The 11,259-nt window shown below is 45.5% G+C and overlaps 2 long non-coding RNA genes across 2 annotated transcripts; both read left to right on the top strand.

The window, feature by feature from the left end:
* Positions 1-4,197: 4,197 nt before the first annotated feature.
* On the top strand, positions 4,198-8,044 carry LOC116517744. The gene is made up of 3 exons (XR_004256485.1): positions 4,198-4,583; positions 4,780-4,867; positions 7,958-8,044. It is a non-coding gene; the product is annotated as an uncharacterized LOC116517744 (long non-coding RNA).
* A 2-nt stretch (positions 8,045-8,046) lies between these two features.
* LOC116517745 lies at positions 8,047-10,380 on the top strand. The gene is made up of 3 exons (XR_004256486.1): positions 8,047-8,070; positions 8,229-8,269; positions 10,293-10,380. It is a non-coding gene; the product is annotated as an uncharacterized LOC116517745 (long non-coding RNA).
* Positions 10,381-11,259: the final 879 nt, after the last annotated feature.

Below are 11,259 nucleotides of genomic sequence, written 5' to 3'. Positions count from 1 at the left end.
GCTTACAATTTGTGGGGAGGGGAATACAGGACAAGACATGAGACAATACATAAGTAAAAATAGAACACAACATTCATTCATCATTCGGGTGGGGACGGATTAGAATCTTTATCCCCAGGCCTGACAGGATAGCCAGGCCTTGAGGGCTGTGCGGAAGGTCTGGACGGTGGTGAGGGTGCGAATCTCCACGGGGAGGTCGTTCCAAAGGGTCGGAGCTACTACTGAAAAGGCTCTCCTCCGCGTAGTTGCCAGTCGACACTGACTGGCGGATGGAACTCGAAGGAGGCCTAATCTGTGTGATCTAATAGGTCGTAGGGAAGTAATTGGCAGGAGGCGGTCTCTCAAGTACTCAGATCCACTACCATGGAGGGCTTTATGGGTGGTAAGTAGCACCTTGAAGCGCACCCGGAGATCAACAGGTAGCCAGTGCAGCTCGCGGAGGATAGGTGTTATGTGGGCGAACCGCGGTGCGCCCACAATCACTCGCGCGGCCGCATTCTGGACTAGCTGAAGTCGCCGGATGCTCTTCAAGGGCAGCCCCATGTAGAGCACGTTGCAGTATTCCAGCCTAGAGGTCACAAGGGCCCATTGCATCCAGAACACATCAAACGGTGGAGATAGCAACAGGATAAAATACCCTCGCCCAAATAATGGTTTATTTTGGGGAGGGTATTTTTTCTGCGTCTCAGTCTTTCCCACTTGACTTGTTCTGGATGCAAGACTCTTGTAGTATATAATTGTAGTATAGTATAGAGCCAAGGTGGCGCAGTGGTTAAATGCAGCACTGCAGGCTACTTCAGCTGACTGCAGTTCTGCAGTTTGGCTGTTCAAATCTCACCGGCTCAGGGTTGACTCAGCCTTCCATCCTTCTGAGGTGGGTAAAATGAGGACCCGGATTGTTGTTGGGGGCAATATGCTGACTCTGTAAACCGCTTAGAGAGGGCTGAAAGACCTATGAAGCGGTATATAAGTCTAACTGCTATTGCTATTGCTATAACCTTTATTGTCATTGTACATCATGTATACAACGAAATTGGTTTTAGCCTCACTGGTGCAATCCATGACAAAAATTACAAACAACATAAATAGCATAAAGAATAATCGCTATGCAAGTAATTAGAAAAAAGAAAAACTAATCCTACATTTCCACGTGCGCGTGGAGTGATTGTGGTTGTGTTTTAAGACTCTGACAATAGAAAGTTATTTTTAAACCTGTTTGTTCGGCTGGCTATGCTTCAATGTCTTCTGCCTGATGGTAGAAGTGAGAAGAGACACTGCCCGGGGTGGGAATCATCCCTGAGTGTCTTCCTTACTCTGCTGAAGCAGGAGACCTGATGATGTCAGAGGGCAACCAATGGTTTCTTGTGCTGAATTGATCATTCACCGTAATGCCTTCCTGTCTGCAGCAGTTAAATCAGCGTACCAACATAATGCAGGACGTGAGGCAGGGGTGGGTTTCAACCGGTTCGCGGCAGTCCCCGCGAACTGGTTGGTCGGCGAACCCAGAAGTAAGTAACTTCCGGCAACGGCGAAGGGCCCACCCGCCCGCTCGCGTTCCTTACCCGGTTTTGACAAGTTCGGCACTTCCACGCATGCGCAGGGCGCATACAGCGCCTGCGCGATCCTCCAGGAGCAGCTGGAGCATCGCACAGACGCTAGTACGCATGCGTGCGCTGCGCGCATGCACGAGGACACCGCCGGCCCCGTTCCAACCGAACCGGTTGGAACGGGGCGAGAAACCCACCCCTGACGTGAGGACACTTTCTATCATGGACCGATAGGAAGAACCAATCGTGTCTGGCTCCCATCACCAGGCACAATATTAACACCTCTACTGAAGGATCCCAAATACATCGTAATTCCTCTCTTAACTCCTCTTTGTGATTTAGCAAAACCCAACATACCTTCGGTGGCAGTGATGCTGTTGAAGAGGAGGTATCCTCTCTCCCTTTGTTTTTGAATCGGGGATAAGCGTCTGCCTCACCGATGCCTCTGATTCGCATGTTCAGAAATGTTTTTTGATGGGCCTCGTTGACATCTACAGTTGTCCAGGGTTGGAAAAAGCCAGAATTGGAATTTGCTTCTCCAAATGGCTGACTTCCTTAGTCATCTCCACGCTCATGGACAGCGGAGCCTCTCCTGAAGTGGAAATACCAGAACTGGCATTCACCAGCTTAGCCATCGTGGGGATATGAAAATGCTCCAGTGTGGGACTCACTGGGAAGACTGGAGAACCTCGAAGGATTGTGGCAAGAAGAGGAAAAGTTCTTTGCAAGGCATCTGAAGCCCTGCAAAGAGACTATCAATGGAGTCTGTGGAAAGTCTGTGACTGGCACACGGCAAGCCAGCTGTCCGTGTTGTTCCTCTGCCAGCCAGAAGCCACATCTGTTGGCCAGTCTAAATAGTTGCCAGGGATTGTTTCTCGGCCCCCTCTTCCTTCTGGCAAAGGGCCAAGAGTTGAATTGTCTTAAGGAGAAGGTGGGCATCGGAGTACAGTTCCAGGATGGAGCAGAATGGAGAATTTGTGGGGAAAGGAGAAGGGGGAGCTAGCCTGGGGAAGGGTCCACACCTCTTTGATGCAGCTGAAGAAGCAGCCATGAGCTCGCTGGACCGACTTTCCTTGGACAGTTCACGTAACCCGCTGAAAAAAAGCCCAAAACTACAGATATTGCTGGCAGGACTAAAGCCCAGAATTTGCATTTCATTGAATTACAATTTCATTTTAATGTATGCCTATTAGCATACATTCAAAGTGACAATAAAGTTATTCTACTTCTGTTTTATTCTGTTCTCTTCTACTCGATTCCTTCTCTACTCTTATTCTATTCTACTCTACCCTACTCCTATTCTATTCTATCTTTTCTTTTCTATTCCATTCTTTCCTGTTCCATCCCATTCTACTCTACTCCTACTCCTGCTGCTACTCTACTCTTTATTCTATTCTATTCTACTTTACTTCTCCACTCTTATTCTACTCTACTCTACCCTACTCCTATTCTATTCTACATTTTCTTTTCTTTCCTATTCCATTCTACTCTACTCCTACTCCTGCTGCTACTCTACTCTTTATTCTATTTTATTCTACTCTACTTTACTTCTCCACTCTTATTCTATTCTACTCTACTCTACCCTACTCCTATTCTATATTTTCTTTTCTATTTCATTCTTTCCTATTCCATTCCATTCTACTCTACTCCTACTCTACTCTACTCTATTCTACTTTACTTCTCCACTCTTATTCTATTCTACTCTACTCTATCCTACTCCTATTCTATGTTTTCTTTTCTATTCCATTCTTTCCTGTTCCATCCCATTCTACTCTACTCCTACTCCTGCTGCTACTCTACTCTTTATTCTATTCTACTCTACTTTACTTCTCCACTCTTATTCTATTCTACTCTACTGTACCCTACTCCTATTCTATTCTACATTTTCTTTTCTTTCCTATTCCATTCTACTCTACTCCTACTCCTGCTGCTACTCTACTCTTTATTCTATTCTACTTTACTTCTCCACTCTTATTCTATTCTACTCTACTCTACTCCTATTCTATGTTTTCTTTTCTATTCCATTCTTTCCTGTTCCATCCCATTCTACTCTACTTCTACTCCTGCTGCTACTCTACTCTTTATTCTATTCTACTCTACTTTACTTCACTCTTTTTCTATTCTACTCTACTGTACCCTACTCCTATTCTATTCTACATTTTCTTTTCTTTCCTATTCCATTCTACTCTACTCCTACTCCTGCTGCTACTCCTACTCTACTCTTTATTCTATTCTACTCTACTCCTTCTCCACTCCTATTCTACCCTACTCCTATTCTATTCTATTCTACATTCCCTTCTTTCCTATTCCATCCCATCCTAATCCTACTGCCTTCCCTTCCATCGCATCGTGGCGGTCTCAGCCCCTTTTTTGGGAACCTCGCTGGCCGCCCCGGAGCTTCCTCCGCACGTGCCGAACGGGCGCAACAGGCTCTGGCCAAGGACCCAGCGCGTCTGGCGGGCAGGCAGGTTCGGGCCAGCATCGCTCGGAGCGGATCTGGCGAGGGAGCGCCAAGGCGGAGGAGAGTGGGCGCCTTGGCGCTCCTCCGCCGGCCAGCCCGCCCGTCCGCCCTTCCCGCCTCCCTCTACCCAGGGGCGGAGACGGCCGTCCTCCTTCGAGGGCGGGCAGCCTGGCCGGCCACCGCCCCGGAACTGCCGGAGCGCCGAGCGGGAGAAGGACGGCGAGCCAAGCGGGGTGGCTGGGTGGGCAGAAGGCGGCGGCGGCGGCGGCGGCGGCGGCTGATGCGTCGCCCGTTTTCTTCGCCCGTTCCCTCGCCTCTGCCCAGCCCCGCTTCGCCAACAGGCGCCCGCCCTCCTCTCCGCGCCCGCCGGCCTTGCGGGAGCCTCTTTCGGGCCGGGGCCGCGGCGGAGGCTGCTGCTGCTGCTGCTTCCTCGCTTGGAGAGCGCTGCTGGCTTCCCAGCCCGAGTCCGGCCAAGGATGCCCGGAGGGAGCCCGAGCTAAGAAGCGGAGGCGGAGGGGAGCGGAGAGCTGCTGGCGGACGCGGAAGAGGACTGTGGGATCCGAGGGAAAGTTTAGGTAAGGGGGGTGGGCAAAAAAAAAAGCGAGATCGGGCAGGCTTTGAAGTTTTTCGGCTCCTCCTGGCAAGGTCTGGCTTCCCTCCGAAGTTTTGCTCCTCTTTTCGTCCCGGTAAGACGGGGAGGAATCGAAAGCGGGCATCGGTTCTCTCTCTCTCTCTCTGTTTTTGCTAACTCAGCTTTCCTTCCCCGCGAAGCGCCCGGCTGCTCTCAAGTCACCCGTGGAGCCCTGCGAGGTAGCCTGGGCTGGAAACGTCCAAGGTGAGCGCTTGCAAGAACTAAAAGGTGAGCTAAAGGAGGTGTGTGTGTGTGTGTGTGTGTGTGTGTGTGAGAGAGAGAGAGAGAGAAAGAGAGGGAGAGAGAAAGAGTTTTGAACAGGGTGAGGGTCAAAGGGATTGCATGCATTTTTTAATTTAAGTGCTGGATTTTTTTTAAAAAAGAGAGGTTTTTTAAAGTTAATTGAGATTTTTTAAAAAGTTAATTGAGATTAAGTTTGAGTAAATTGAGATCGACTAAGGGGTTTTGGGGTGTGTTTTGGGTGTGTAAGTTTTGAACAGGGTTGAGGGTCAAAGGGATTGCATGCATTTTTTAATTTAAGTGCTGGATTTTAAAGTTGATTGAGATTTTTTAAAAAATTTATTGAGATTTTTAAAAATTAGTTGAGATTTTTTTTAAGTTAATTGAGATTTTTTTAAAGTTAATTGAGATTTTTTAAAAGTTAATTGAGATTTTTTTAATTGAGATTTTTTAAAAGTTAATTGAGATTTTTTTAATTGAGATTTTTTTTAAGTTAATTGAGATTTTTTTAAAGTTAATTGAGATTTTTTTAAAGTTAATTGAGATTTTTTAAAAGTTAATTGAGATTTTTTTAATTGAGATTTTTTAAAAGTTAATTGAGATTTTTTTTCAAGTTGAGATTTTTTTAAGTTAATTGAATTTTTTTAAAGATAATTGAGGTGTTTTTTTTAAGTATTCAGTGATGGCTGTAATATAAGATGGATGTACTGTACGGGATGGCAGGAAAGCAATCTCGAATACATTACTATATTTTTAGGGGAAGAATGGAATTTATAAATGTTAAAGGATAATGTATAACACTAATAATATTTATGAGAAATGTATATTTGTGAAATGTATGTATGCATGAGTAAGAAAAATAATAAACTTTTCCAAAAACTAAAAGTGTTCAGTGATGGCTCAGCCTTCCATAAGGCGCTGGGTGGAAGAATGCCAAGCACGCCAGCCAGTTCTCCATGGGATTAAGAGGAAGTGGCTTGAATCATCCAAATGACAAACTCTACTTTTAATCATTAAGCAAGGGTCTGTTCCTAGAATTAGATCTATTTGTGGGTTTCTACTTAACTCTCCACCCCTTCCGACTAATAAATCCTTCTCTGCAGTGGCGCCTGTCAGACAGATGTGATTTTGAGTGATTTTTCCTCTTCCTCCTCCCCTCTCTCTTTTTCGCCCCCACCCAAAGTTGCATGCAAAGTTCTGGGAACAAGGGAGCAATGATGGTTTGCAAGTAAAGCTGTGGAGCATTTCGAATTTGATTCTTAAAAAAAGGCACCCCGATCACGTTTGGTCAGCAACTCTTTAAAGCAGCTGAGTCTTTTCCCAGGATTGGGCCTCTTATGTCAGGGAAGGCGCATTGACCATGCCTCTCGACCCCACTTCAACCATGCAAGGGGAGAGAAATCTCTAGAGATTCTCCGTCATCCAGGTCAGGGTTGTCCCAAAGGTGCTTTTTCAGGAGGCATCTGGACTTACTTGTTTTTCTTTAAAGACGTTTCGCTTCTTATCCAAGAAGCTAGCAATAGCAGTAGCAATAGCAGTTTGACTTATATACCGCTTCATAGGGCTTTCAGCCCTCTCTAAGCGGTTTACAGAGTCAGCATATCGCCCCCAACAACAGTCCAGGTCCTCATTTTACCCACCTTGGAAGGATGGAAGGCTGAGTCAACCCTGAGCCGGTGAGATTTGAACAGCCGAACTGCAGAACTGCAGTCAGCTGAAGTAGCCTGCTTCTTCAGCTCTGACAGGATGGTGGGGAATAGAAGCATATAAGCATATAAGCTTATTAAATTACGAAGTACGAGAAGGATATACACTCCTTGCAGACAGCTGGTCATTTGCATCCTTCTAGAGGGTCATTGAGGCCACTTGGAGTTTTTCTGTGTCTTTAGGATCACCTGAGTGATGCTCCTGGTTCCTATAGTCTTCACTTTTTCCTCTGGAAATCCATTCCTTCTCCCACACCATTCAAAGGCTGTTGATCCCAAATTGTATAGCTAAAAGTCTGTAGAGAGTCTCAGTCATCCAGGGCAAGGTTGTCCCAAAAGTGCTTTTTCAGGAGGCAACTGGACTTTCTTGTTTTTTTCTTTTTGAAGACGTTTGCTTCTCATCCGAGAAGCTTCTTCAGCTCTGTCTGGATGGTGGGGAATGGAAGGATGTATACTCCTTGCAGACAGCTGGTCATTTGCATCCTTTTAGAGGGTCCTTGAAACAGTTGGAGGTTTCAAAGGGTGTTCAACCCAAATTGAATCTGATGACTGAGAATCTCTACAGACTTTTTAGTATAGTATAGCCTTATTGCAGTGGTGGGATATGACCGGTACACCCCAGTACGGGCATACCGGTTCCTGCTGGGAGCACCAGGTACCGATCCGGTACAGTGCTCCGGAGGGTCCACCCACCTGCCCATCCTCCTTACTGGTATTTGAGCCGATCGGGGCTTACGCGTACAGAGTGTACGGCGCCTACGTGACGCTCCGCTGAGTAGCTGGAGCATCACTGGCGATCAGTACTCATGCGGTGTGCGTGCATGTGGTATACGCCCAGCCCCATTGTATCATCCTGGTTGCAACAGGATACGGAACCCATCGCTGCTTTATTGTCATTGTACATCATGCATGCAACAAAAATTGTTATCAAATATCTTAAATTAAGATATAAAATATCTTAAGGGACGCGGCGACTCAGTGGCTAAGATGCTGAGCTTGTCAATTTGAAGTTCGGCGGTTCGAATCCCTAGTGCCACATAACTGAGTGAGCCTCCCATTTCTGTCCCAGCTTCTGCCAACCTAGTAGTTTGAAAGCACGTAAAAATGCAAGTATGAAAATAGGGACCACCTTTGGTGGGAAGGTAACAGTGTTCTGTGCGCCTTTGGCGTTTAGTCATGCCAGCCACATGACCACAGAGACATCTTCCGAAAGTGCTGGCTCTTCGGCTTTGAAACGGAGAGCGCATTGCCCCTTAGAGTCGGGAACAACTAGCACATAGGTGCAAGGGGAACCTTTACCTTTATCTTAGCAATACATTTTTCCTTTGCCTGGATAGCATATGTGATGAGGGACCTCTGCATGCTTTCGCAGGAAGGACCTCCCGGTCAACCTAGGGAAGGGCTGACCATGCCACCTTCCAAAGATGTGGTCAAAATCGCTGTGCAGATGATGGGGGCGATTCCCAGCTCATCGAACTGAATCAGGTAAAGGATCCTGACATCCTTTTTTTAAAAAACCCATTTGGCACATGGAAGAATCGTTGCCAGCTCAGAGGTGCCCAATTTTATTCTCCGTGCACCGGCTCGGCTTACGGTTCAAATCATGTGGAAACCCTCAACATGCCATTTATGTTTAATTACAGGCTAAACCTCTGTCAGCAGTTGTGAAAGAAGTCTGTGAAGTGTGAGTAGCTGTTCTTTTTATTTATTTTTTTGCTTTTGCTTTTGTAGCAGATCAGCAGAAAAAGTCTGAGACTAATTCGTAGGGCAGTTTCGGACGGAAGCTGCTGCTGGCTGCCAGATGTTTGCAAAAACTGACTGCCTTTTCCCACGCCTGCTTTAAGTTATGGGAGATCTGCCTGCTTTCTGTTTCATTAATACACTTTAGCTTTCTTAAACTTGAATGTTGAACACATCTTCAAGTTGTCAAAGTTGAAAAGCACGGCTATATATCAACGAAGACCCCAAACTACTGATAGCAGCCATTTATCCAGATGTTTGCCCCTTCACCTCCTCTTCACTCCCTTTCACTCTTTCTTCCTCTCTATCTTCTCTTCCATCCTCCTGCTGGAATTAAAGGTCTTTACTTGTCCATATAATAAAAGAACAACAGAATTGGAAGGGACCTTGGAGGTCTTCTAGTCCAATCCCCTGCTCAGGCAGGAAACCCTACACCATTTCAGCCAAATGCTTGTCCAGTCTCTTCTTCAAAACCTCCAGGACTGGAGCCCTCACAATTTCTGGAGGCAAGTTGTTTTACTATGAGGGAATTTTCTCCTTAGTTCTAAGTTGCTTCTCTCCTTGATTAGTTTCCACCCATTGCTTCTTGTCCTGCCTTCACGATGCTTTGGAGAATAGATGACTCCCTGTCCTTTATGGAAACCCCTTAGATATAAGAACAGTGCTATCATATCGTTCTTCGTATGTTTTAGATGTGTTTTAGATAAGAGAAGGTGATTTGTATCTGTGAAAGAATAGAATAGAATGAATAGAATTCTTTATTGGCCAAGCGCAGGGGTGAAATTCAGCAGTTTCTGACGTATTCTGGAGAACCGGTAGCAGAAATTTTGAGTAGTTCGGAGAACCGTCAAATACCACCTCTGGCTGACTCCGGAGTGGGGTCGGAATGGAGATTTTGCCGTATCCTTCCCCCAGGAATGGGGAGGAAATGGGGATTTGCAATATCCTTCCCCTGGAGTGGGGAGGGAATGGAGATTTTGCCGTATCCTTCCCCTGCCATGCCCACCAAGCCATGCCCACAGAACCGGTAGTAAAAAAAAAATGAATTTCATCACTGGCCAAATGTGATTGGACACCCAAGGAATTTGTCTTTGGTGCATATGCTCTCTCTGTAATAAAAGACAAGATACATTCATCATGAATCATAATGTACAAGACTTAATGATAGTCATAGGGTACAAATAAGCAAACAAATCATACTAAGAAACAATCAATATAAATTGTAAGGATACAAGCAACAAAGTTACAGTCCTGAAGTCATAAGTGGGAGGAGATGGGTGATAGAAACGATGAGAAGATTAATAGTAATAGTAATGCAGACTTAATAAATAGTTTGACAGTGTTGAGGGAATTATTTGTTTAGCAGAGTGATGGCATTTGGGGAAAAACTGTTCTTGTCTAGCTCTTTTACATATTTGCAAGGGAGAGAAGAATCAATTTTACGAATTGGAAACCCATGGTAAAAGAAATGAAGTTTAATTGGCAGTTAGTTCAATTAGTACGAAGAGTTATTTTGTCTTCACTATTCCCTGTTTTGGAGTGTGACTTCTGGTTTGTACACACAGCCTTGTGTGCTGCCTGCACAACATGTTTATGGAGGTAGGAAACCATCTCTAGGAACTGGTAAAGGCTGAGTAGGCTGTTGCACAGAATTTTACACCCCCAGTCTGGGTGTGCATGTGTATATACACAAATATAGGCATGTATAATTTCTCCTTAATTCCATCACCCTTCCCTTTTTTGTGAGGGTCATGTTCCTTTCAAGTAAACACAGAGTTTGATTAAACCTTATAGAAAACTTAGTTGAGTAGCAGAGGAAACATTTGCATGATTCAGACAATTTATCTCCTTGAAGATCCAGGTTTTTTCCTGGGAGATTGAAACACCCAATTGTTTTGGGGGTTTTTTTTTGGGGGGGGGGAATCTCTGTACCCTGGCAAAACTCCAATTGTTTGTCTCTAACATAGGTGGAACCTGAATAATTCCGAGCGCTATGCTCTGCAATACGTGGATGGCCAGCAAGCCTACATTACAGAACTGGTGAGTGGATTTGAGAATGAGTGGTGTTTTTAAAAAAATGCCTGCTGTTCTAACCGAGGCTTCCCAAGAGCAGGAAGCAAACACCTTGTCCCGACAAAAAACCCTTTTATTAATTTACTGTGAATTCTGCTCATTCACATCCAGCAAAGTCTTTCGAGGGAGGATTTATAGTCACAGACCTTATCTGGCTTGGAGAGCTGCCAGGATGATATCTGCAATACTTGGCAAAGAGTCTCGGAGAGTCACAAACCAATGAAGAGAACTAATTGTTTCCTGCAAACTCCACTCCCCTTTCACTCCTCTTTTATTTCCTCGAGGGGGGGGGGAGGCATTCATGGTCCACCTGTGGCTTCACCCCCAAGTCAACCCCTGTTCTTTAGCTGTTCTCTTCGTCTGGCAACTCTGCACATGCGCACACTGGGAACAGGCTCCAGCTGTTCATCTGCCTCATGCAGATGTCTGACTCTGAAGCAGCTGATAACTGTCATATGGCCCTGGCCCCCTCTCTGCCTCCAACACAGAGCCCTCCTCAGAGCCTTCCCCAGACTCCAGGACTGGCCCATATTCCTCCCCAACCTCCTCACTGTCTGAATCTGCTGCCAGCTCCGCTAGCCACTGGTGGTGGTGGTGGGGGGGTACAACACCTGCAAGGAAGCAGATTCCTTGCCTGGCCAGGAAAAAAAAAAGATGGACATTGAATGATTACCATAAGTAAAACAATTTTCCCTGCCTTTTATTTTTCAGTTCTCCTAGAAGGCTAGTTAAAATGTTAGCAAGATAGAAATTTGGAAGATTGATTTGAACTTTTTCCTCCCCAGTTCATCTTTGATTGCTTTTATTCAGTATTTTGAGATTTTGACTATGCAATTTTTTTCTTGTGTTGTTTTGTTAGAA

This window comes from Thamnophis elegans, chromosome 14, assembly GCF_009769535.1.
Source record: "Thamnophis elegans isolate rThaEle1 chromosome 14, rThaEle1.pri, whole genome shotgun sequence".
In the NCBI taxonomy this organism is placed as follows: domain Eukaryota; kingdom Metazoa; phylum Chordata; class Lepidosauria; order Squamata; family Colubridae; genus Thamnophis; species Thamnophis elegans.
Note: the sequence above shows the minus strand (reverse complement) of the source record. Positions and strands in the feature narration are given on the sequence as shown.